Source organism: Notolepis coatsorum (assembly GCF_963971535.1).
Source record: "Notolepis coatsorum genome assembly, chromosome: 4".
Taxonomy (NCBI): Eukaryota; Metazoa; Chordata; class Actinopteri; order Aulopiformes; family Paralepididae; genus Notolepis; species Notolepis coatsorum.
Window position 1 is genome coordinate 98,089,908 of NC_140168.1, and position 25,858 is coordinate 98,115,765.

Genomic DNA, 25,858 nt, shown 5'->3' on the forward strand with positions numbered 1-25,858 from the left:
GCTCTACAAACAAGGTGACGCACTCCTATCTTTAAAGCATTGGCATTGCTACAGTGGGTCCCGTCTAATAGCTGGCACTGAATGTGTTAAGGCACTCGAATGCAGTTAATTTTGTTTAAAAATAATTATAATAATCTTTGAGATTTCAATAGGGCCATCACTTCAACTCTGTTGGTGGTCAGCCCTAATAATCAGAAAAATTATGATTGCAATACAGAGCATGCTAATTGTATTTTAACTAGTGTGTGAGTGCTATAACCATCGCCAGTGATGCATCTGATGGCTGAATGATAGAGTCTAAGGGCTTAACCCTTTCACTATTAGTGTGGTAGTGAAGAGGTTTACACTCGAGCTTAACCCATTCTCTGCCAATCACGTGTTAAGGCGGGTTTCTCCGCCATGCGTTGTCTGCCAATCACGCCGTAAGGCGTGTTTGAGATCAATATTTCATATTTTCGTCATGGTATTCATATTTCACCCACGGAGTCTTGGCTGATGCTGTCTGAGCCATCACAACTCTGCAACGCTTCAATACCGCCACCTGGTGGCCGATCGGTGAGTTGCCAAACCGGAAGTGCCCGTTGGAGCTCGGTCCGTCCCCTAATTTCGTCCGGCCACTCGTTTATCGTCCCGGGGCTCAATACAGACACCGTGGATATGGATCTTTGCCATAACTCAATAATCAACATGATTTGGACGTGTATTAGTAATATACAAACCGGAAATGGATCGCATCGATCAACATCACATAGTTGGGATCCGTTTGCTCCACTCTCATCACCCAACGCTACGAGGAGACTGACGTGAGTTTCAGCGTTTTTCTTTATCATTTTCGATACAAACTGCTCTGATCAATATATCACCCATACTACATAAATCATTTAACGTCGGTCATTGAATTATACACGACCCCCCCCCCCCCCCCCCCTCCGTTCACCCGCAGATGATCAGTCATGACGTTTAGGACCATGTACAGTTGAAATTTTTTATATAGCATGGATCGGTATCAAACTGCATTTGATAATCTAATATATGCATTTATGGCTATATCTCACATTCTATGAAATACTGCAGAAAACGATAAAAACATATTTATACTCTAGACGGTATTTTAGTATGAATGTGTGAATGAAAAAGTAAAACGTTCCTACATCCTGAACGATAGATAATTGATGTTGAATGGGCCATAGTAATGTCAATTTAGCAATACAATTTAAAAAGTTATAGCCCTGCAAAGAAGGTGAACATCTCCATAGACAAATAGCGCTGGCAGAGGATGGTTTAGGATGATCAAAGTGGTGGCAGAGAATGGGTTAATTATTGTAAATGTCCACAGGTTTTGTTAAAGCAGGCAATTTCCAAATAGCAGGAGTGCATTACGTTGTGAAATACCTGTTTTTTGGGCTTCACAGTCAGACTCAACAGTTCTTCTCTTAGGTGTTGAGAATCGTGTTAAAACAATGAACAAAGACAGCACTGTACCTCATTCATCTGTAAATTCTGAAGTTTGCAAAAAGTTAAGAAAAATATGTTAAGATACCTGTTTTGGGGTCATCGCCGTCAGACTCTGTTTCTCTCTTTCTCTTCTTCTTTTGGGTTGAAGTTGTACCGGCAACGTCTCCATCAAACTCCTCAGGAGATCCTTTGACAAAATAAATAAGAATAAAAAGATTGGCATATGGTTGATCTCGGCGCTCATTCAGCCGCACAGTAAGCAATGCCTATTGGAGGGTAAGTATTCAGATCTAGTACTTGAGTAAAAGTAGAAGTACCAGAGTGTAGGAATACTCTGTTACAGTAAAAGTCCTGCATTCAAAATGATACTCAAGTAAAAGTAGAAAAGTATTCTCATCAAAATATAGTTAAAGTAGCGACAGTACAAGTAGTCAGAATAATATATATGATATGTTTTATAATGATTGATCAAAAGTTCTCAAAGCTGGTAAAGGTTCAGCTAGTTTGAATAACTTTGTATACTGCAGGGTAGCTTGTGAATTTACTCCAGGTGGAACTAAAGTCTGATTTAACACTTGATTATATTTCACATCATTCATCCACATCTGTAAAGTAACTAAAGGTATTAAATACATGTAGTGGAGGAAAAGTACACCATTTACCTCTGAACTGCAGTGGAGTAGAAGTACAAAGTAGCATAACATGGAAATACTCAAGTTAAGTACAAGGATCTCAACATATTAATTAAGTACAGTACTTTAGTAAATGTACTTAGTTATACCTTACACCTCTGCATGTAACGCACCTGATGATGATGGAGTACCGAAATAAAAATCTTCCTCTGCCCCCGTGTCTGAAAGATCACTTTCAACAGCTTCTGGCAGTTCTGGCAGTTCCTCTGAAAAGCAGGGATAGATAACAAAACCAAATATGATAATAGAAAATGCATTAAAAGGTCCTGTGTCTTATAAATGGCCTTTTCCAGTGTTTAGCATTGTTTCCTAGCAATGGGGGTTTGTATCAATGGGGTCTGTGTCTCTAATTCTAATTGTGGCGGATTGCTCCAATTCAGTTGAGACAATATCCTCCCCCAGTGAACTAAGCTATTCTGATCTGACTCGCTATCCTACGTAGCAAGGAGCTGATCTGCAGTAACGCGCCCTCTATGCTTGTAGCGCAACCATTCGCTTAACAACAGAGCGGGTGGAAATACCGACACTTCCTCAAGCGGGTGCCGACAGATAGAGAGGGCAGAGAATGAGCGAGCGAGAGAGATGGAGAGGGAGAGAGAGAGATAGAGGGAGAGAGAGAGGGGGACAGGAGCTTCTCTCGGGGAAACACACTCACACACAACCTCCCGACCGTGGGGGTGGAGCTTCTCCACTCGCATATCACTGTCAAAATATCTTTGACTCCCACGCACGCGCCCGTATTCCGATCCATCCAATAATATTCACAGGGGTATATATTGTCATTTGAAACACGTTACCAATGCATTGTCCCCGTGGGATTATGCCCCCCGTGGCGAAATTAATTAGTATCCCCCTCAATCTCTCTATATCTCTCTCTGTCTGCCAGTGCAGACTGTGGGTGACTGTCACTCAAAGCGCTTATGGGCGGAGCCCAGCCCAAAACAGCTTGAAATCTTGAAGTGGAAAAATGCTGCTTTAGAGTACTTGATTAGAAATACAAAACAATGCATATTTTTTTTGAAAAAAAAAAAATACTTTACAGATGTGTTCCATATACTCACAGGAATTGTGTAAAGTTGCCCAAATAGTGAAAGGAATAGCAAGACATGTCCCCTTTAATACTGAAAAGATCACTAATGACCTCCTCCTTGCTGCAGACTCCGGACACATCAACCTCCTCATCCTTCTCGACCTCTCCCTGGTGTTTGACACAGTATCTCACTCAGTCCTCCTCAAATGCCTCTCCGACAACCTTGACATCACCGGTACAGCTCTGTCATGGTTTCACTTTTTCATCATTATTATTATTAAAACACATAAATATATATATTTACCATTTGGATCGATTTGGATTTGGTCCAGGCTCATTCCCTCTGAAAGTCGTCCTTGTTTTGCCAGTATGTCCATTTCTCTGTTATCTCTATCCCTCCTAGGCTGAGGAGCATTCCATTGTGCATCTTTAAGTGTCTGTAGGGCACATGACGCAACACACACATTCCACTTCTTCTCATAAAGACTACGACTCCTCTCCAGGTTCCGGAGAAACGCCTCATTGTCCTCATTGTCAGATTCTGCCATCTTGGCTTCACATTCCAGAATGTCTGCAATCTTCTTGAGACTATGACCAAGCTTTAGAGCTAAGGATGGAGTTTTGTAGGTGTTTTTGTCTTGATCAAAGCCAGCAACATCATTTACTGCTTCGACCACAAAGTTAAAGTTGGAAGGTACAAATAAGTCCTCAACTTGTCTCAGTCTGCCATTTTTGCGTGCTTGCCACATCAATCTTCCGATTTCTCGCATTTTTTGTCTAATGTACTCATGTTTGGTCTTGTCATGCCCCTGCTTTGCGTAGAAATGTTCCCCTAGTCTCAAGATAGTTTTCTCCCGTCTGATGATGTCTGTGATTTCATCTTGATGCATAGCATTTACCAGCTCCCAAAGCTCTCTGCTTACACCATCAGGGACGGGCTGTGCAAAGGCACAGATAGATTGTATTCGACGTCTTCCTGGTTGGGTTGAGCTGCATTTTTGTGAAAGTCTGCACTTTGACATGTGCCTCCATAATGATTTTCTTTTAAGCAAAGCCTCACAATTGATACAGTGCATGTAATCACTTGCTTTGCCTGGTTCCCCAGCTTGCTGACTTGGGATTAGTGTTCCACTACCCGTTTTTAAGACTTCATTATTATGGGCTCGGTTTCCTTTGTTTCTTATGAGGTCTAAATGCAATTTTCGTTCCTTTGAGTTCAAAGGAAGAGCGATAGCTTTTACTACAGATATTTCATTTGTGTGCTTGCGGATTAAGTGCCTTGCCATTTTATGGCATTGCATGGGACAGTACAGGCAATAATGTTTTTTACTGTAAACTCTGGCACCATCCTTTTTTTGCAGCTTCATTACTGACACTGTTCCGAGGTTTGTGTCAGAGTTTTCACTTTCTTTTCTTCTATCCGAAGAACTTGTCTTCTGTGACTTCTTCTTGTAGATTGATTCCTGGTATTTTCTGGTGAGCTGGAAATTAAATAAACAAGACCATTTAAGCAAAATAATCTGCAAGAAGCATTAACCAGGTATGAAATCTTACATTGTCTTTGAGTCCTCTTAAGTCAACCTGGACAATTTAACCCGACAATCAATCCACTATACAGGGATAGGGTAAGGCTATGAAATGCTCCGTCAGAGTTCAAGTTTAAGGTTGATGTTCTTTTTTTTTTCTCCTTATTTTCTACTTTTTCTCCCATCCCAATTTCGCATTGCCAATTCTCCCCTCCCCTGTCTTGAACGTTGCTAGACTATGCCTCCCACTGGTCGGCTGTAGTGAGGATAGAAGCCTTGCATCATGTGTCCCCTCCAGTACACGAGGAGGCAGCCTGTCGCATCTTTTCACCAGACAGCGTAGACTCTGTGGCGAGGAGTAACGCGTGGGAGGCTCACGCTGCCCCCGATACTTCCTGTCTCTGCTGTACAGGCGTCACCCAACCAACCTGTAGGAGTCGCTGTCCACAACGTCCAATCCCCACCCATCGACTTTCCACCCGCTACCTCTGCCAATTGAGATAGTATGACGACTGGCCCAAGCCGCAGGCAATGCTGACTCGGGGAGTCGAGACTGGAGTCTCTTGCATTGGTGACGAGCGCAATCTCCGCTACGCCACCCAGCCGCCCAAGGTTGATGTTCTTTAACATTTTGTAATATACGTATGTGTTGACATTCTTATTCAATCCTCCCAGTAATTTCAAAGATCACCAACTGTTCGGCTTTGGGTACACATTAGGGCAGCCACTAATGAATTATTTTTTGTGATATCCCAAACTAAGCTGATGTATAATTAGGGCTGGGCGATATAACGATAACGATAAATATCGCGATATATTTTAATAATCGATATCGGAAAAAATATATCAAAAGAAAATATTGCGTTTTTTTTTTTTTTTTACCTGCACCAGGGCAGTTTTAAAACAAGTGGACAGACTTGTCTTTCTTGCCTGCAACTTAAAGTAATGGCTTTGCTTGTCCAAATAACAATACTGACCAAATTGAGATTTCTTTTTCTCTTGTCCAGTTATTTTGTTTGCTTTCTAATTTAAAATACAGTTTGAAACCGTCTGTACACAGTAGGCTATGTGTGCTAGCAGAGCTAGACTCCAGTCACGAGTCACGGTGCACATGTGCGGTGGTTTGTCCACCAAAAAAGCGCCAAAAGATAGAAAAGAAACTAGCAGAGCCAGAACTGTTCAACTCCCCTGGAGCCACAGCCAGCAGAGAAGCCTGTTTACTTTCGCTTTCAAACCAACTGCAGCCTGAGAACTGGAGTGTGAGGGGCTGTAACACTAAAGATGGCGGCAACGACAAAGAATTGCTGCAAAATAAACATACATCTGTTGTTTAACACTTTGATCGCCAGGCTTATTTTCTTAATAAACCATCCCACGCCAGCTCTATTTGTCTATGGAGAAGTTCCCCTTCTTTGCAGGGCTATAACTTTTTAAATTGTATTGCTAAATTGACATTACTATGGCCCATTCAACATCAAGTATCTATTGTTCAGGGTGTAGCAACGTTATACTTTTTCATTCACATATTCATACTAAAATACGGTCTAAAGTATAAGTATGTTTTTATCGTTTTCTGCAGCAATCTCCAGAACGTGATTTATAGCCCTAAATGCATTATATTGATGATTGTATACAGTTTGATAGCAATCGGCGCGAGATAAAAAATTTCAAATGGACGTGCTTCTAGAAGTTACTACTTATCATCTGATGTTGACCGGATGGGGGGGGGGGGGGGGTCATTTATAATTCCGTGACCAACGTTAGATGATTCATCTAGTGTGGATGATATGATCATCAGAGCAGTTTATATCGAACACGTTAAAAAATAACGCTGAAACTAACCGTAGCTTCCTCGGGCCGTTGGGCGATGAGCGTGGAGCAGAAATATTCCTATTATGGGATGTAGAAATATGCGATCCATCTCCAGGTTGTATAATAGTATATACGTCCAAATCATGTTGTTTATCGAGTTATTGGTAACGGATTGCTATCCATTGTGTCTAGCCCGAATCCTGGGACTATTAGCGAGTGATCGGACCGAATTGGAATGAGCACCAGCTTCCATTTCCGGTTTGAGCGATCCGCCGATCGCCCACCAGATGGAGCTCTTGAACCGTTGGAGAGTTGAGAGGGGATCAACAGTAGATCTCAAGTCTCCGGGGGAGAAATATGATTTCGATCACAGATTTGATATCAAAGACGTGTTACGGCGTCATTGGCAGAATGAGCATGGCGGGGAATGACGTGGTAAGGCGTTTTTGGCGACCATAGTGTTAAAAAAATAATAATAATTTACTTATAACAATTTCGACAATTATTGATATCGAGTGATATGATATTATCATATCGTTATCGCGATATGATTTTTTTGCCATATCGCCCAGCCCTATGTATAATACAAACTAATGTAATCAGGGATGCAAACTCATCAAGTATGAAAAAGGTGACAAGGATCCGAGCCCCCCCGACCCCACGGAATATCGGCCTTTGGTACGAACGAAGAGAACCGAGTCCTACTTGGTGAGAGCCGTTCTTTTTATCGTTTGTTCACTGCCTGCCATAAATCAGCTCGCCTTTACGGGAACTTGCTTTCCTGAATGCACATTTGCCATAGATGATGGCATAACGCATGCTGCTTGAGTAGTAGTTTGGCTGAGAGATGTAGCAAGTTATTCATTTTTCTGTGAGAAAAACACCCCCTAAAAGAAAACGGAAGTACAAGAGCTGAGTACTTCTACGTTTACTCAAGTACAAGATCAAGATCTAACGTTAGCAGATAGTAACAATGTATGTTAGTTAGCTAGCTTAACGATTCCTTAAATAATATTGCGACATAAACACTTTTCAGTGCACATCACGCTCTGCTCTGAACGGCCCGTTCTAACAGCTGTTCACCAGCGGTCCAGTCTGTGCCACAGTGACTCGTATTTCGCCGAAAGGTGACACGTTTGCATCCCTGGTAATTGTATAGTGCAGCATTAAACAAAACAAAGTATGCTATGCTCCCCATTATTCGTCCCACTTTCATTATGCAAACTTACAAATATGCCGTCAGTCCTTCTCAGCGGGGGTACATCTGGGTCATCATCAGCCTCACCAGAATGTGATCCATCAGCACTGAATATGTCTGTGTCGCTTTCAGAATCCAGGCTTCTTTCCTAAGGGTGAAGAACAATACACTTGAATTGAAGTTGGAATGAAGCTTTGCATGTCTGTAGTCATATTACGGAGTCATGACCCTAAAAAGAAACTGAGCGAGTTAGTGTTATTTTATTGTTTTAATACTTGATTGACACTTACTAATCTCTTGGAAGCTGCAGGTAGCTCACATGTATGTTCTGGTGTTGAGGATGTCTCGCCCTCTTTTTCTGGACTTTCTGAGGGCTAACACAGACCGACAGGATATGTATTATAATTTCACCAGAATATACGTTTTGTGTAGAGTTAACTCTACTTACTCTACCAAGAGTATAACTTTCGCTTTTAGCTATCAACTACTCCCAGCACTGGTGTGTCTGTGTCTGACAGGGAGCTTTCTGACTGACCCTGCCGCTCTCCCTCTTCTCTCTCTATCCCTCTCAATCACTTCTCTCTGTTATCTCTCTCTCTCATCTATCCCTCCATCTCTGTTATCTCTCAATCCCTCCATCTCTGCTATCCCTCCATCTCTCTATCTCTCTCATTTATCCCTCCATATCTGTTTTCGCTCTATCCCTCTCCATCACTTCTGTTATCTATATCCCCCTCTATCACTTCTCTCTGTTATCTCCATCTCTCTCATCTATCCCTCCATCTCTGTTATCTCTCTATCCCTCCATCTGTTATCTCCATCTCTCTCATCTAAATCTCCATCTCTGTTTTCGCTCTATCACTCTCCATCACTTTTGTTATCTTTATCCCCCTCTCTCTCAGTTATCTCTATCTCTCTCATCTATCCCTCCCTCTCTGTCTCTCTATCCCTCCATCTCTGTTATCTCTCTATCCCTCCATCTCTGTTGTCTCTCTATCCCTCCATCTCTGTTATCTCTATCCCTTCATCTCTGTTGTCTCTCTATCCCTCCATCTCTGTTGTCTCTATCCCTCCATCTCTCTTTTGTCTCTCTATCCCTCCATCTGTTATCTCTCTATCCCTCCATCTGTTATCTCTCTATCCCCCCATCTGTTGTCTCTATATCCCTCCATCTCTATCCCTCCATCTCTGTTATCTCTATATCCCTCTCCATCACTTCTGTTATCTCTATCCCTCCCTCTCTGAAGTCTCTCTATCCCTCCATCTGTTCTCTCTATCCCTCCATCTCTGATGTCTCTATCCCTCCATCTCTATCCCTCCATCTGTTGTCTCTCTATCCCTCCATCTGTTGTCTCTCTATCCCTCCATCTGTTGTCTCTCTATCCCTCCATCTGTTGTCTCTATCCCTCCATCTCTCTGTTGTCTCTATCCCTCCATCTCTGTTATCTCTCTATCCCTCCATCTCTGATGTCTCTAACCCTCCATCTCTGTTGTCTCTCTATCCCTCCATCTCTGTTGTCTCTATCCCTCCATCTCTCTCTGTTGTCTCTCTATCCCTCCATCTCTCTGTTGTCTCTCTATCCCTCCATCTCTATTGTCTCTCTATCCCTCCATCTCTCTGTTGTCTCTCTATACCTCTATCTCTCTGTTGTCTCTATCCCTCCATCTCTCTGTTGTCGCTCTATCCCTCCATCTCTCTGTTGTCTCTCTATCCCTCCATTTCTCTGTTATCTCTATCCCTCCTCAGCTGAGGAGCATTCCATTGTGCCTCTTTAAGTGTCTGTAGGGCACGTGACGAAACACTCACATTCCACTTCTTCTCATAAAGACTACGACTCCTCTCCAGGTTCCGGAGAAACGCCTCATTGTCCTCATTGTCCGATTCTGCCATCTTGGCTTCACATTCCAGAATGTCTGCAATCTTCTTGAGACTATGACCAAGCTTTAGAGCTAAGGATGGAGTTTTGTAGGTGTTTTTGTCTTGATCAAAGCCAGCAACATCATTTACTGCTTCGACCACAAAGTTAAAGTTGGAAGGTACAAATAAGTCCTCAACTCGTCTCAGTCGGCCATTTTTGCGTGCTTGCTGAATCAATCTTCCGATTTCTCGCATTTTTTGTCTAATGTACTCATGTTTGGTCTCGTCATGTCCATGCTTTGCGTACAAATTTTCCCCTAGTCTCAAGATAGTTTTCTCCTGTCTGATGATGTCTGTGATTTCATCTTGATGCATAGCATTTACCAGCTCCAAAAGCTCTCTGCTTACACCATCAGGGACGGGCTGTGCAAAGGCACAGATAGATTGTATTCGACTTCTTCCTGGTTGGGTTGAGCTGCATTTTTGTGAAAGTCTGCACCTTGACATGTGCCTCCATAATGATTTTCTTTTAAGCAAAGCCTCACAATTGATACAGTGCATGTAATCACTTGCTTTCCCTGGTTCCCCAGCTTGCTGACTTGGGATTAGTGTTCCACTACCGGTTTTTAGGACTTCATTATTATGGGCTCGGTTTCCTTTGTTTCTTATGAGGTCTAAATGCAATTTTCGTTCCTTTGAGTTCAAAGGAAGAGCGATAGCTTTTACTACAGATATTTCATTTGTGTGCTTGCGGATTAAGTGCCTTGCCATTTTATGGCATTGCATGGGACAGTACAGGCAATAATGTTTTTTACTGTAAACTCTGGCACCATCCTTTTTTTGCAGCTTCATTACGGACACTTTTCCCAGGTTTGTGTCAGAGTTTTCACTTTCTTCTCTTCTATCCGAAGAACTTGTCTTTCTTCTGTTAATCCTCTGTGACTTCTTCTGGTTTTTACTTTCCGTTAATGTAACTTGGCTTTTAAGATGTGGGGGAAGTGTTTCCTCTCCCCCCCGCAGAGATTCCTTGGAACCTTTTCCATGTAGGGACCTTTTTGACGGAATATATTCATCACCACTGCTCATCGAGGTTTCCGGGACCTTGTCGATTGATTCCTGGTATTTTCTGGTGAGCTGGAAATTAAATAAACAAGACCATTTAAGATAAATAATCTGCAAGAAGCATTAAACAGGTATGAAATCTTACATTGTCTTTGAGTCCCCTTGAGTCAACCTGGACAATCAATCCACTATACAGGGATAGGGTAGGGCTATGAAATGCTCTGTCAGAGTTCAAGTTTAACACATTGGGCGCCGTGCATTGTACCCATCATTGGGTCCAGTCTGCCACTGCTGTAAGCCTATGGAGATGTTTACCTTCTTTGCAGGGCTATAACTTTTTAAATATTATAGCTATATCGATATTACTATGGCCCATTCAACATCGGGTATCCATCATTCTGGATGTGGGAACGTTATATTTTTTCATTCATACATTGTTGTGTTAATACCGTCGAGAAAAGTATGTTTTTAAGGTTTTCTGCTGTAATTCCAAAAACGTGAGTTATATGCCCTGAAGCATCGGTATACATTATGCTTCATCATGCGTGAAGGAAAGGGGGGGGGGGGGTCGTTTATAATTCCTTGATCGTCAGTAACGGCTTTATTTAGTATGGGTTGATACATTGTTCAGATGGATTGCCGTGAAATGAATAAACAATCGGGCTGAAAATAACGTTATATCCCTCTTACCGTTCGCCGATGAGACTGGAGAAAAAAGATTCCAATTATTTGACGTCGATCTGCTAGATCCATTTCCCGTTTGTATGACGCAATAAACGCCGAAATCATATAGATTATTGCGTTTCGAAAGCGATCCGATGCACTCGAGTGTTTGTCTGGAACCACGTAACAAGATATTACTGCCGGAGGGATTTCCTCGATGCACCAGCGCCACTTCCGGTTTGGCGTGGAGTGTAACTCGCCCGATCATCCACCAGGCGGCGGTATTGAGGCATTGCAATATCAGACAGGGTGCAGCTGCAGTCCCGCAGGGAGGCTGGATGAATTATGAATGCCATGGCGAAAAAATTTAATATTGATCCCAACAACGAATTATCACGTTGTTGGCGTTCAACGCATGGCGGGCAATAACGAATTATGACGTTGTTGGCGTCCAATGTGTTAAGGTTGATGTTCTTTCAAAACATTTGTATTATATGTATGTGTTGAAATTCTTATTCAATCCTCCCAGTAATTTAATGTTTGATAAAAACAAAAACGAATTGTGTGGCTGTGGAAGATCAACAACCGTTCGGCTTTGGGTACACATTAGGGCAGCCACTAATGAATACTTTTTTGTGATATCCCAAACTAAGCTGATGTTACAAACGAATGTAATCAGGGATGCAAACTAATCAGGTATAAAAAAGGTGACAAGGATCCGAGCCCCCCCGACCCCACGGAATATCGGTTTAAAATGAGGAATAACAGATTATTTTAGCAGTCAGAATAACTAAAGCAGCAGTGGTAATAATAACAGAAACGCCAAAGAGTTACATCTAATAGAAATATATAAAAGCATTTATTTTAATTGTGTAGCAGTCAGTTTATATGAATGATGGTAAATATAATCAAGACTTTAAATATAAATCAGACTTTAGTTCCACCTGGAGTAAATTCACAAGCTACCCTGCAGTATACAAAGTTATTCAAACTAGCTGCTAGTGATGTTATGTTCGCGAACGATCCGATTATTTTAAACGGCTCTTTGGTACGAACGAAGGGAACCGAGTCCTACTTGGTGAGAGCCGTTCTTTTTATCGTTGGTTCACTGCCTGCCATAAATCAGCTCGCCTTTACGGGAACTTGCTTTCCTGAATGCACATTTGCCATAGATGATGGCATAACGCATGCTGCTTGAGTAGTAGTTTGGCTGAGAGATGTAGCAAGTTATACATTTTTCTGTGAGAAAAACACCCCCTAAAAGAAAACGGCTCTTTTGAACGGCTCTCGGAAAAGAAACTGAGCCATAAGATGAGTACTTCTACATTTACTCAAGTACAAGATCTGAGTACTTCTACGTTTACTCAAGTACAAGATCAAGATCTAACGTTAGCAGATAGTGACAATGTATGCTAGTTAGCTAGCTTAACGATTCCTTAAATAATATTGCGACATAAACACTTTTCAGTGCACATCACGCTCTGCTCTGAACGGCCCGTTCTAACAGCTGTTCACCAGCGGTCCAGTCTGTGCCACAGTGACTCGTATTTCGCTGAAAGGTGACAAGTTTGCATCCCTGGTAATTGTATAATGCAGCATTAAACAAAACAAAGTATGCTATGCTCCCCATTATTCGTCCCACTTTAATTATGCAAACTTACAAATATGCTGTCAGTCCTTCTCAGGGGGGGTACATCTGGGTCATCATCAGCCTCACCAGAATGTGATCCATCAGCACTGAATATGTCTGTGTCGCTTTCAGAATCCAGGCTTCTTTCCTAAGGGTGAAAAACAATACACTTGAATTGAAGTTGGAATGAAGCTTTGCATGTCTGTAGTCATATTATGGAGTCATGACCCTAAAAAGAAACTGAGCGAGTTAGTGTTATTTTATTGTTTTAATACTTGATTGACACTTACTAATCTCTTGGAAGCTGCAGGTAGCTCACATGTATGTTCTGGTGTTGAGGATGTCTCGCCCTCTTTTTCTGGACTTTCTAAGGGCTAACACAGACAGACAGGATATGTATTATAATTTCACCAGAATATACGTTTTGTGTAGAGTTAACTCTACTTACTCTACTAAGAGTATAACTTTCGCTTTTAGCTATCAACTGCTCTCAGCAGAACCTCTGACTGGTGTGTCTGTGTCTGACCGGGAGCTTTCTGACTGACTTACCCTGCCGCTCTATTAGGGCTGGGCGATATAACGATAACGATAAATATCGCGATATATTTTAATAATCGATATCGAATACCGAAATAAAATAAAAATCGAAAAATCGTTTATATATATATTTTTTTTTGTGACCTGCAACAGGGCAGTTTTAAAACCAGAGACAGTGGGACATACTTGTCTTTCTTGCCTGCAACTTAAAGTAATGGCTTTGCTTGTCCAAATGACAATACTGACCAAATTGAGATTTATTTTTCTCTTGTCCATTTATTTTGTTTGCTTTCTAATTTAAAATACAGTTTGAAACCATCTGTACACAGTAGGCTATGTGTGCTAGCAGAACTAGACTCCAGTCACGAGTCACGGTGCACATGTGCGGTGGTTTGTCCACCAAAAAAGCGCCAAAAGATCGAAAATAAACTAGCAGAGCCAGAACTGTTCAACTCCCCTGGAGCCACAGCCAGCAGAGAAGCCGGTTTACTTTTGCTTTTAAACCAGCTGCAGCCTGAGAACTGGAGTGTGAGGGGATGTAACACTAAAGATGGCGGCAATGACAAAGAATTGCTGCAAAATAAACATACATCTGTTGTTAATAAAAAATAAAATAAAAACGTTTTTTTTTACACTTATAACAATTCGATAATTATCGATATCGAGAAATATGATAACATTATCATATAGTTATCGCGATATGATTTTTTTCCATATCGCCCAGCCCTACGCTCCATCTCTCTTCTCTCTCTATCCCTCTCGATCACTTCTCTCTGTTATCTCTATCTCTCTCATCTATCCCTCCCTCTCTGGTCTCTCTATCCCTCCATCTCTCTGTTGTCTCTCTATCCCTCCATCTCTGTTCTCTATCCCTCCATCTCTGTTCTCTATCCCTCCATCTGTTGTCTCTCTATCCCTCCATCTCTGTCGTCTCTCTATCCCTCCATCTGTTCTCTCTATCCCTCCATCTCTGTTGTCTCTATCCCTCCATCTCTCTCTGTTATCTCTATCCATCCATCTCCATCTTTCCATCAGATAGAAGACAATACAGTGAGACGTTTCAGACGTTCCTTACATTTCTTCACCACTGAAAATAAAAATCACAAGCGACGAGTTCTTCATCAGCAGCAAATGACACTGATCCAAGGTCAGTTCATGTGTGATGTCATCCCCTATTAAAAAAGGTTACAGTGAGCACTGAGCAGGGTAAGCTTACCCTGGATCTGTACTAAAGGGGCCGTTAGCCTGTTATGACTGGGGATATGCCCTGTTGAAGGTCAACTGGATTGAAAGCTGGATGGCTGCGCCTCCTCCCCTTCCATACGCTGCATCTCCTCTGTGCTACAGACCTGTTCGCCGTTTACAAACATACCGTGTTCGAGCCAATCAGCAATACCAACTGAGTCACGTGACTAAGTTGCCCCCTACCTGCGCAAGCTGCCGTGCTAAAAAAGTACGGGCTCTATGGAGAAACCATGACACTCCCCTCACTAAAAGTTGTTTCAAATGACAACGTTGACTGTGGCAAACAAGTACTCCCACTATAACTAGGTCTAATACACCTGTCGCTTATCAATGCCTTGCTTGCAGTCAACATGTACGAATCGGATTGTTTTTTCATCAGTACATTTCCGTTTTATACCGTTTGGAATACGAGTATAGTTTGAGATTTCTAGTAATTCCAGAGAAAGACGCGATAATAGCCCTCTAGTGGACTACACAAAACACCTTGTCATTTTTCGGCTGATGTATTAATCGTTTTCAAATAAATGCTAGATTATCGATAGTATATGTGTCCTTATGCATGATACAAAAGCGGGCTGAAAAATCGCTTATCCGTGCATTGGTCGGCGCTAACGGCACGCACACACACACGCTGCGATGGCGGTGAAAGGAACATCTGATTAACCCAAGATTCGTAACATAAATTCCTTACCTCACATCAGATGTTCTGCAAAGAAATGTATCCAATTCCTGATCGCCATTCCAAATATCGATCGCGTCCATTGATCCAACGTTATAGTCCAAAACACACTGCTCCCAGTCAACCCGAGAAGCAGAACCAGGACCGGCCTTTTTTTCTTGATGCACATCCCCAGCCAATCCAATCCAATGATGTGCAATACCATCCGGGAGACGATAGGCGGCTGTGTTTGCCCTTTTGCAAGCTCAGACCCATTCCCAACGATAATATCAGGTTGGATGGATGAAAATGAATGGATATCGCTAATAAAAAGAAATAACGATTAAAACTCAACTATACTCGTGGTCGGGGTTCAATGAGTTAAAGAAGGACTGTGTCCCTTTATGAAACCAGTTCAACTTTATGGTACCAGTTCCTGGAATTCGGTATTGGTACTTAACTCTCTCTAATAACAACTTTTGTAAAAAATATGTTAATAAGTAATATTTAAAGATAAAAGAGATGAATTTGAGATGTATTTATTATAAAAAGTGAATAAGCAAGGTGTCATGTACAAAGGTCTAAGGACCACACAGAATAATAACTGGAGCCGGCTGCACATGAGCAAAAACAGCCTCTCTCAGTAAATGCTTTCAAAACAGTCCCGGGCAGGTAAGAAACGTACACAAGGCGCCTTTCCAAAATAGTAAATTATATTTATTGTATAGGGTAGGAATTCAAACCTCCACTGATTTATTATTCTAAGGAGGGGAAGTAATCCCACAAACATATAAACAAACAGGGAAAAAGGTAATTGGAGAACAGACAAAGTAAGGTATAATAATAAACAAGTCAAACACTAAACACACAACCACATGCCACGTGGTTGGCAATCTGGGAACCACCCAGCAATAAGATAATTAGGGCTATTTACAAATAACCATAAGTGCCATAAGACACAATCAAGCTTACCTGGTTATACAAAGAAACACCACTCTAACCATGTAGCTCACAGTGTAGGATGAATCTAAAATGGCCAACAATATACATACCCCACACAGGGTTTGGTCCACGCAGGCAGCACATAATTGATAGTCCACACACAGTGGCAATTGGCATAAACAAGCACAATAATAATCCCATACAATAGTGGCAAACAGAGGCAACCTCACTCCACTTGGTCACTGGCAAATGACAGTGAGGCGCCCCGATGTGTGTGTGCTGTCAGGTATTTGTCCACCCGTCCCTCTCGAGGTGATTGCCATCAGCTGTCACTCATTAGGCAATCAGCACTCTTCAGTGTAGGGACGGGCAGCACCTGACAGGAAGAGAAGAAGAGACAGCATTAGCTCTCATGTTCACACACACACACATCACATACAAAACATAACATAACACATACTAATTATACTAACCTGATGTTCACATGGTCTTCCAAATACAGTAATAATGATAATGACAAACCCACGTACGTCACAAAGGTATTATAAAAAGTGAATAAGCAGGGTATTATAAAAAGTGAATAAGCAAGGTATTATAAAAAGTGAATAAGCAAGGTATTATAAAAAGTGAATAAGCAAGGTACAATTGGAATCTAGTTGGTACAACCGGCCGGTCGTGTAGAAAATAAAATGCAGTCAAGTCAGTGTCCCGTCAGTCCGTCCAGTCCATGTCCAGTCAGTGTCCAGCAGTCTTGTTCAGTCCGTGAAGCAGTGTCCAGTAGAAGTCAAAGCAGAGAAGTCCCCCCCTTCCCTGTCAGGGTGTTCTTTATTAGCTGCCCCAATAGTCCAGTGTGTATGTGGTCTCTGTCCTGCGTGCATGTCGTGTGTCTTGTGTATTGGTCAGCCTGTATGTCTGCCGTGCATGAGTGCGTGGTACGCACATTTACGTGCACATATGTGCGTGTGTGTGTCTTTATTGATAACGATCTGTGATTGATGTAGAGTGTGGTATTTGACCAGTACCTGATTTTTATAATCCCTTGGGCGGTCGTATATTAGTGACTTGTGGCATTTTGTGACAATGAGTTGAATTATTTGATCTGGGCTAATCTGGTGAGATCCCTCACCAAAGGTTCTAATGGACTTAAGTGGATACACTGATTGTGATCTGGTCTGGAGGTTTACCAGATGCAGCAGTGTCCAGCGTGAAGTAAGGCTGAGCCCGAACGTTCGTTACGCTGGCATTCGGATTTTAATGAATGGGTTCGAACGTTCGCAAAAAAAATTAAAATCCGATTTTGGGTGGAACGTTTGGTGCACACGCGACGCGACCGGGGAGGTGGGGATGCTAGAGCGGGTTACACACAACACAGCAGTGCTCAAGCACCATGCCCATTTACACCATGCCCAAAAGATCCACCGTTTCCAACAACCTCACTCTGAAGTAGAAAGAAACAAACAAGAAGAGCAGGAGAAAGAAAGAAACAAAATAACTGGAGATAAAACATTCTGGAGTAAACATTGCGCAACGCCTGGGTGAAGTGGCTGGCGCATATGGCTAGAGCCATATGGAATCCGCGATCACGGAATCGCGGACGGAATCGCGGAATTGAGCAATAAAAATGGAATCCACTATAAAAAAAAAATTAAAATTAAAAACTTTTTTTTTTTTTTATGTTGTGGGACTTGTACAGCACTTTGTTCAACTTTGTCAGTGCTGTAAAGTTTAAACCTTTTAAAATCTTAGACAAACAAAACACTTTGCTTTCATGAAATATTGTAAGCCGTCATTTGAGGCTTTATAAAAGCAGCACAATGAACACAAATCTGTCAGTGCCGAGTCCGACCTCATCTTAAATAACAAACAGCATTGCTTGTTGTAGTTAACAAAGAGAGGCAGAGTTGATTTTGCAAAAATATATATATTTTTTTTTTTTTTTTAAATAATCAAATTTTATTTTCATATTCGAATCCCATGCCCATCGAACGAAGCTTCAAAGTATTTAAGACTGCCCTATTAAATGGACTGTTATATCTTATTAAATTGTGGACATTTATTCATTCCCACTTATTAGACACTATTTCTGATGGTAAAATGAGCGTACAAAGCAAAATACAGAATTCTGAAATATTAAAACGGAAAAAACGGAATTTGGAAAAAAATAAAATGGAATTTGGAAAAAAATTAAACGGATTTCATATGGCTCTACATATGGCATACCCAACACAAAAAGTGAGTGCGTTAATGATATTACCGGTATGTTTGACTGCTGTCTTTTCCCTTTATTTTCTTCTGAGTGCTTTGTTTACATGAACAGCAACCACTGTAACAAAATTGTTTTCACCGATAGACTATGCAATGCCGCACCCCGTAAAATCTATAATAATAAAATGTATTAATAAAAAAAACGAACGTTCGAACATCCGTTCGAAAAACCCTGGCGAACGTCCGAACCCTAAAAACAGGGTTCGGGGACAGCCTTAGCGTGAAGTCAATGTGTGTGTGTGTGGAGTGAGAGAGAGTGAAGGGGGAGGGATGTGCTGCGTAGAGGAATGTATCTATGTCTCCTGCAGTGTTAGGCCTAAAAGAAAAAATTGTTTGTTTCCGGTTGCCGACCGACCCTGCCGATTTAGGTGTGACCCAATTTATTTTAGGAGTCTTTTTTTTTTTTATATATATATTTTTTTAATAAAATGTAATTTTTTTTTTTTTTTTTTCAATAAAGTTTCATAAAAATCTTAGTCAAACCTTTAGTATTATGGATATTAAACATGCTGGCAGAGTACATGCATCCATGTTGTTGTGAACATTTTAATTAAATAAAGAAATTCCCTATCCATAGTCGCTGTGGGAAAGAATAAAAATAAAAAATTTAATAAATTCCCTACCTACTAGGGATGCTCGATATTGGCTTTTTTACCGATACCGATATTCCGATATTGTCCAACTCCAATTTCCGATACCAATACCGATATCAACAGATACCGATATATGCAGGGTTTCCCCCCCAAAAAACGGAATAATTTCAGGTAACTAATAATTTCACTGGATGCATTCAAAAGGCTTTCTAAATGTAAGCATTATCTGTGCAAAATATGATCATTAAAAAAGTAAAAATGAACATTTTAAACCAACATGCATACTTTTGACAATAAATAAAATAAGAATTGGTTCTTACTTGCTTGCCTGGGTAAATAAAGGTTAAATAAATGTTAAAAAAAAAAAAAAAAAAAAAAAATTTTTTTTTTTTTTTTTTTTTTACCGATACCGATATTTTTCGATATCACATTTTACTGCCGATATCGGCCGATAATATCGGTCGGCCGATAATATCGGACATCCCTACTACCTACCCATGGCCTTAACTGACAACCGACAGGAAACAAACAATATTTTCTTTTATGCCTTATGGAGAATTGCTACGTGGCCTATGTGCTGCGTCTTAATTTAGTAATTATTTATCAGTACCCCTTTAAAGTGCCGTGCCACAATATTAAGCCCAAAAAGGAGTGTCTCGGTTTGGCTCTGGTCATTGTGGAGGTGGAACCTATGCATCTCAGTGGGGATTTATTTGATAGGTAGTATTATTCATAGTATTCGGATATTATTGAAGGAAGAGTGTGCTGAATTTATGACACAAGACTAAATGAGAGCAACACAGAACACTGCACAATAATAGTTTTGTTTATTCGGATCCCCAATAGCTGTTTTCATGATCGTGGGAAGCCACAATCTTAATTTAAATGGAAACTCGATTAAATCGCCCATCCATAAATATAACCGAAAATATATCACCGAAACAGAAACAACCCAACAACCTCGCGTGTTGTTGTGATGATGTCACGCTGTCGGGATTCGCGCTGTTTCTATGTAAACTCTGCGCGCAATGCGTCCAATAAATGCGTCTTTAACATGCTTTTATATCCTTATTTACTATATGCCCGTCGCGGTAGGAGTGATCTAATATGCATATTATTCGCGTGTTGTTGTGATGATGTCGCGCTGTCGGGAGTCGCGCTGTTTCTATGTAAACTCTGCGCGCAACGCGTCCAATAAATGAGTCTTTAACATGCTTTTATATCCTTATTTACTATATTATTTACTTTGCCCGTCGCGGTTAATCACCGAGTGATCTAATATGCATATTATTCAGAGCGAGAGGGGGGGGGGGGGGGGGATTGTGTTTCTCACATTGACGCTGTCTGTCTGTCACGCGTCTACTGTGCCAAAGTCAAGCGAGCACATTCAGCTGGGGACTAGAAAGGTGCGCTCAGTAGAGCACAGATGTACGCTGCGGCAGCCAGAGAAAAGATGGAATGAATGTACTGTATGCATTCAGAAGTGCTGAATAAATGTTTTATGGACCCATAATAGTGATTATTTATTATTTAAGTTAAGTTTTGCCATAATCATATATTTTTCCATAATCATAATGTTCCACAACATTGGTAAAAAAAAATCTATTCTATGAATCATTTTCGGCCTTTCGGCTTTCGGCCAACTGTTTTCTATTTTCGGTATCGGTTTCGGCCAAGAATTTCCCATTCGGTGCATCCCTAGTCCAGACCACCAAAAGGAAACGGTAGGATTCTGGCCATTTTCACTTGAGCTGTACCCGTCTGTCACCACCTGAGTGATAGATAAGACAGGGGAAACCCTGTACGTCTTTGTGATATTACACGCATAGCAAATCTTTCCTGTGACAAAATGGCAACCAATGTAATAAAATAAAAGTCAACCAACGAACAAGATTCATGTACCGGATCTCCTCACTGGTAAATAAGAATACCTTGAAGACTAACAGGAGCACTCATTCAAGGGTTCTACGACTATGCTTGCACCTCATGGTACCAAAGCACCTCAAAGGCCCTAAAAACAAGGCTACAAACAAACTGGTCAGACTACTGCTTGGCCTTACTCCCAAAACCCACCTTACTCCTGCCCATTTTGACAATCTAGGATGGCTTAGTAGATGACAGAGTACAGCAACTTGCAATGGGCCCCCTGGTCTACAAGATACACTACACCACTAAGATACCAATGTACCTATACCTATACATACTTCCTAAAGGTGGGAGTTGCACAAATCATGTTCAACCCAGATTCAGCTCAAACAAGGGACTAAACACGCTTCGCAATTATGCAACATCAATGTGGAACGCCCTACCCACAGCCGTAAAGGAATGTGAATCTAGGGCTGGGCGATATAACGATAAATATCGCGATATATTTTAATAATCGATATCGAATATCAAAATTAAAAAAAATCGAAAAATCGTTTTTTTTTTTTTTACCTGCAACAGGGCAGTTTTAAAACCAGACATCTGACGTCACCAGCATTGAAATATCAACAGATATGCAGAGGGGCACCTATTCTTGCAATCAAGTATGTTTGAATAGGGATTAGGGAACCTATTCAAACATAAAGTATGTTTTTCAGTACAAATTTGAAATGCCACTACTTCCATGGTTTTTTCCCCTGTTTGTGATTGACATTGTAACTTCAGCCATAATAAAGCATGACCTAGAAGACTGAGAAGATAGTAGGCTAATTGGTAAGTGTGAAAAATGAGTAGTTATAATTATCACAAGCGTAAAGCAATGTCTGGGAGAAATGACACTTGCGCTCAGTTCAATTATATTCCGTCCTCTTTAGTCATTCAGACCATTTACTATATGGCGTGAATGCAGCATTAGTGTATCTACATAAAAAGGGAAATTACATCAGTACATGATTAAATACTATACATGTATCAATCATACATGCTGATTTATGAAACTCTGGCTTATATATTTTTTTACTCCTATTGTGATTGTTTTTTATGTCAGCAAACGGCTAGCTAATGTACCAAAGAGAAATAAATGTCCATGATATAACAATAAGACAATCATCGTTTTTGTTGCTTTAATAAATAAGGTTTTTGTTGAATAACTTACATCTTTCCAAACATAATTATTATTAGTGGACAGACTTGTCTTTCTTGCCTGCAACTTAAAGTAATGGCTTTGCTTGTCCAAATGACAATACTGACCAAATTCAGATTTCTTTTTCTCTTGTCCATTTATTTTGTTTGCTTTCTAATTTAAAATACATTTTGAAACCGTCTGTACACAGTAGGCTATGTGTGCTAGCAGAACTAGACTCCAGTCACGAGTCACAGTGCACATGTGCGGTGGTTTGTCCACCAAAAAAGCGCCAAAAGATCGAAAATAAACTAGCAGAGCCAGAACTGTTCAACTCCTCTGGAGCCACAGCCAGCAGAGAAGCCGGTTTACTTTAGCTTTTAAACCAGCTGCAGCCTGAGAACTGGAGTGTGAGGGGATGTAACACTAAAGATGGCGGCAATGACAAAGAATTGCTGCAAAATAAACATACATCTGTTTAAAAAAAAAAAAATTATCGATATCGAGAAATAAAATAAAATTATCATATCGTTATCGCGATATGATTTTTTTCCATATCGCCCAGCCCTATGTGAATCCCTACCCTCCTTCAAAACCGCTCTCAAAGAGCACCTACGGGTGGCTGCAATTAGAAACTGGCCACCGTAAATGTCAAAATCCCACCCACCCAACCCCCTCCAATGTACAGTTTCTTCCCCTTCGGATGTATATATTTTTTAATGATATCTTTTTCTTACACAGTACTGTATATTTGTAAGTCTTGTATGTCATGAATGTCTTGATGAATTGAAAATGGAGGACCCTTATGTAAAGACGAAGACAAAAGTATTTTTCTGGTCTACATACTCTTAGCAGTTGTTAGTATTGAGATGATGTACTGTACCCATTCTGCAATCTGTTAATAAAGTTTTCAATCAATCAATCAATCAGTTATACCCCTCTACTACATTTCTAGACATTAGCTAGTTCAAACGGAATCCTGTGGTCAATTTTCAACACACAAAAAATATATTTCTGAATGTTTCGTCACACTCTTTAGACACAGTAATAGACCCCACACCCGATGGAGTGAAGCCGGTGAGAAGGAATAAGGGAGAAGATGATTTCGAGGGAGAGATCAAGGAGGAGAGAGAGACCAAGTCCTAACCATGCGAGGAGTCCTGACCCCTCCCCCATCCTCAGCTCTAGACTGGAGTCTTGACAATGGGTCCCCTCAAAACACGCAGCCCACATACCGAGCCGCCAGTCTGGACCCAAATAACATAACACCCACAAAACCCAACAATCCACAAGAATGTCCTTTCATTTGACTATGTCGCGTGTAACTGAGGGGTACAATTCCCTGACTGTATTGATAAGTATGGTATCATTAAACCACTACCGTCTTATGTACATTACTACTGGCCATACAGTACACAGGTATCTTATGATGAACACTTCCCCCAATGACTCGGTTCCACACAAAACTGAATTTAAGTATTTATTAGCAGCAATGATAGTACATAATATACTTTACTTTGGATGCGCTTATAAGGCAAAGGAATGTGCGTAGGCAAATCAATAACGTATGTCCATTCTCATATTACGCAGGAGATAATAATACAACCTGAATCTTAGGAATTATATCTATGGTACTCTGGTAATATAGCGGGAGATACTGGTAGGGTCCCTCCGGTCGTAAGCCAGCAAGGGGAGAGGATTTGTCGGTAGTAGAGTCTGGGTCAACGACGATAAAGAGACTCCAAGTACAGGAGACGGTGCAATAATCTCTTGATCCGCAGACGAATACAGCTGTTCTCCGTAGCATGCAGCTCAGCATGGAAGAAAGCTAGCCGGCCTCAGGCTTCTGAGAGGCGGGCTCGACGTGGCTCCTCACAGGGTAAATCCCACACAACTGTGGGTGTCGGCGATTCTCCGCTCCATCAATTACAGGACCAAAAGCAAATATAATCCAGCCGAAAAGGGCTATGCAGTCGTCGGTAGGTTATCCAGTGTACATGATCCACACGGTCCTCGTCTAGAGCCCCTCGGGTGAAAGCGCCATGGTAAGCAGCCCAGCCTGGATAAGCACTCTAGCTGGTACGAGGAAACGTTGGTGATGCTGGTCACTGTAGAACTTTAGCCGCACGATACACTATACACAAATAGACTATTACTGACTTAATAGAATAGGTCGAACTCGACGGTACAGCGTTAAACTATGACACTTCAGTTATTAATTCGCACGCGGTCTCAATGCTCTATTTGGGGCCAAACAGGCCATACTTCACCGCACGTTGTATCGTGGGTGAGGCTTCAACTTATTGGGTAACTCTACTTCTGTATTCACCTGCGCCGTATTTATACGTTAGGTGAACAAACTAGTACCAGCTTTATTCCTGTCTCATATCCTTGCGCAGAACCGTTCATGTCCAGGCAAGTCCCCGGCGGTGACTTTGAACCAGACCTTGGAGGTATGGCAATGGCGCCTGGTGGACCGCTGTCCAATAGGAGAATGAAATATTATGGTCTGTACTAGGCTAAAGGGATATTCCGTGTATATGTACAAGGAATACACAAGGGATATCAAACGATATACAAATATTATGCAATATATATCAATCAATAAATATATATATTCGGTTTAATCTGATCCTTCGTAACATCGCGTGTCTAGGGTAATACCTAAACACAACTTTTGTTTATTGACCATCAAGCAATGGCGCACCGCCTTATCAATAATACAGTTTAAATTGCTGATACGGTCGGAGAATACCTCAGTCAACAGATGGGCCTAAAACAAGTCGTCTTGACGTTGGGCTCGATATAACTTAGTTTAGATCTGATTACGGGGCTATATTGAATCAGATTAGCTCAATGGATGAGATTATAGTGCCATTCCAGACCAGACTGTCCCTTCACATCGCCGAGCGCTGACAGCTCATTGATCATGATTAGGTTGGAGACAGCAGTTTACGAGCCACTTCCTCGTCAGCTAAGTACTCATTTCCATTACTACTACAACCACCAAGAACCCAACCCCCAACCCCCCCCTCTCATTCATAAAGTTTTCTGATGGAATAACTAGCCACTAGGCCGAGCGGGCCAACACGGGACGTGTGAACACTTTGGGCAACCAACATGTACTTCCGCGTTTCTCTGATTGGCCAGCGTTGGCCAGTGCTCTCCTCCGTGAATACCAGCCGCTCTACGCTCGTTTACCCCTCATGAGTCACGTGAAACACTGCAGACCACTGATTGGTCAGAGCCCGTTTGGAGCTCAGAGCCTGATTGGTCAGTTGGAGGGTCTCCAGAAAAACAGAAAGCCGCCATCTTTAATGTCTCGCTTAGGATTTCATTTGCAGCAGGAACAAGTGCAATAAACAAAAAAGGATACAGTCACTGTGTATTCTGCCTCATTTATTGATGAAACAAAACCGACAGCAACACAATTTGCCACCGAGCGGAGAGTTTAGTCTCACAAAAAGATCGCTGACTTGTTAAGCTTGTTGTTGTTGTTAGGTTAGGTGCTAATGTTGTGCTAGCGTTAAGCTTGTTGTTGTTGTTAGGTTAGGTGCTAATGTTGTGCTAGCGTTTTAACATGGCTATCGTACATAGCGTGATCAATATAACTCGCTATTGATTGTTTGTACTAGTAACTAATGGT

The 25,858-nt window shown here is 41.3% G+C and overlaps 1 long non-coding RNA gene across 1 annotated transcript in view; it reads right to left on the reverse strand.

The window, feature by feature from the left end:
- Window positions 1–1,539: 1,539 nt before the first annotated feature.
- The window catches only part of LOC311227025, a 31,307-nt gene continuing 6,988 nt past the window's right edge, over window positions 1,540–25,858 (reverse strand). Inside the window, exons 4-11 of the long non-coding RNA XR_014619562.1 lie at window positions 13,217–13,300; window positions 12,958–13,074; window positions 9,521–10,705; window positions 8,004–8,087; window positions 7,745–7,861; window positions 3,482–4,658; window positions 2,261–2,353; window positions 1,540–1,642 (exon numbers count right to left, since the gene is read on the reverse strand). This is a non-coding gene — a long non-coding RNA (uncharacterized lncRNA). The remainder of the gene's footprint in view (window positions 1,643–2,260; window positions 2,354–3,481; window positions 4,659–7,744; window positions 7,862–8,003; window positions 8,088–9,520; window positions 10,706–12,957; window positions 13,075–13,216; window positions 13,301–25,858) is intronic.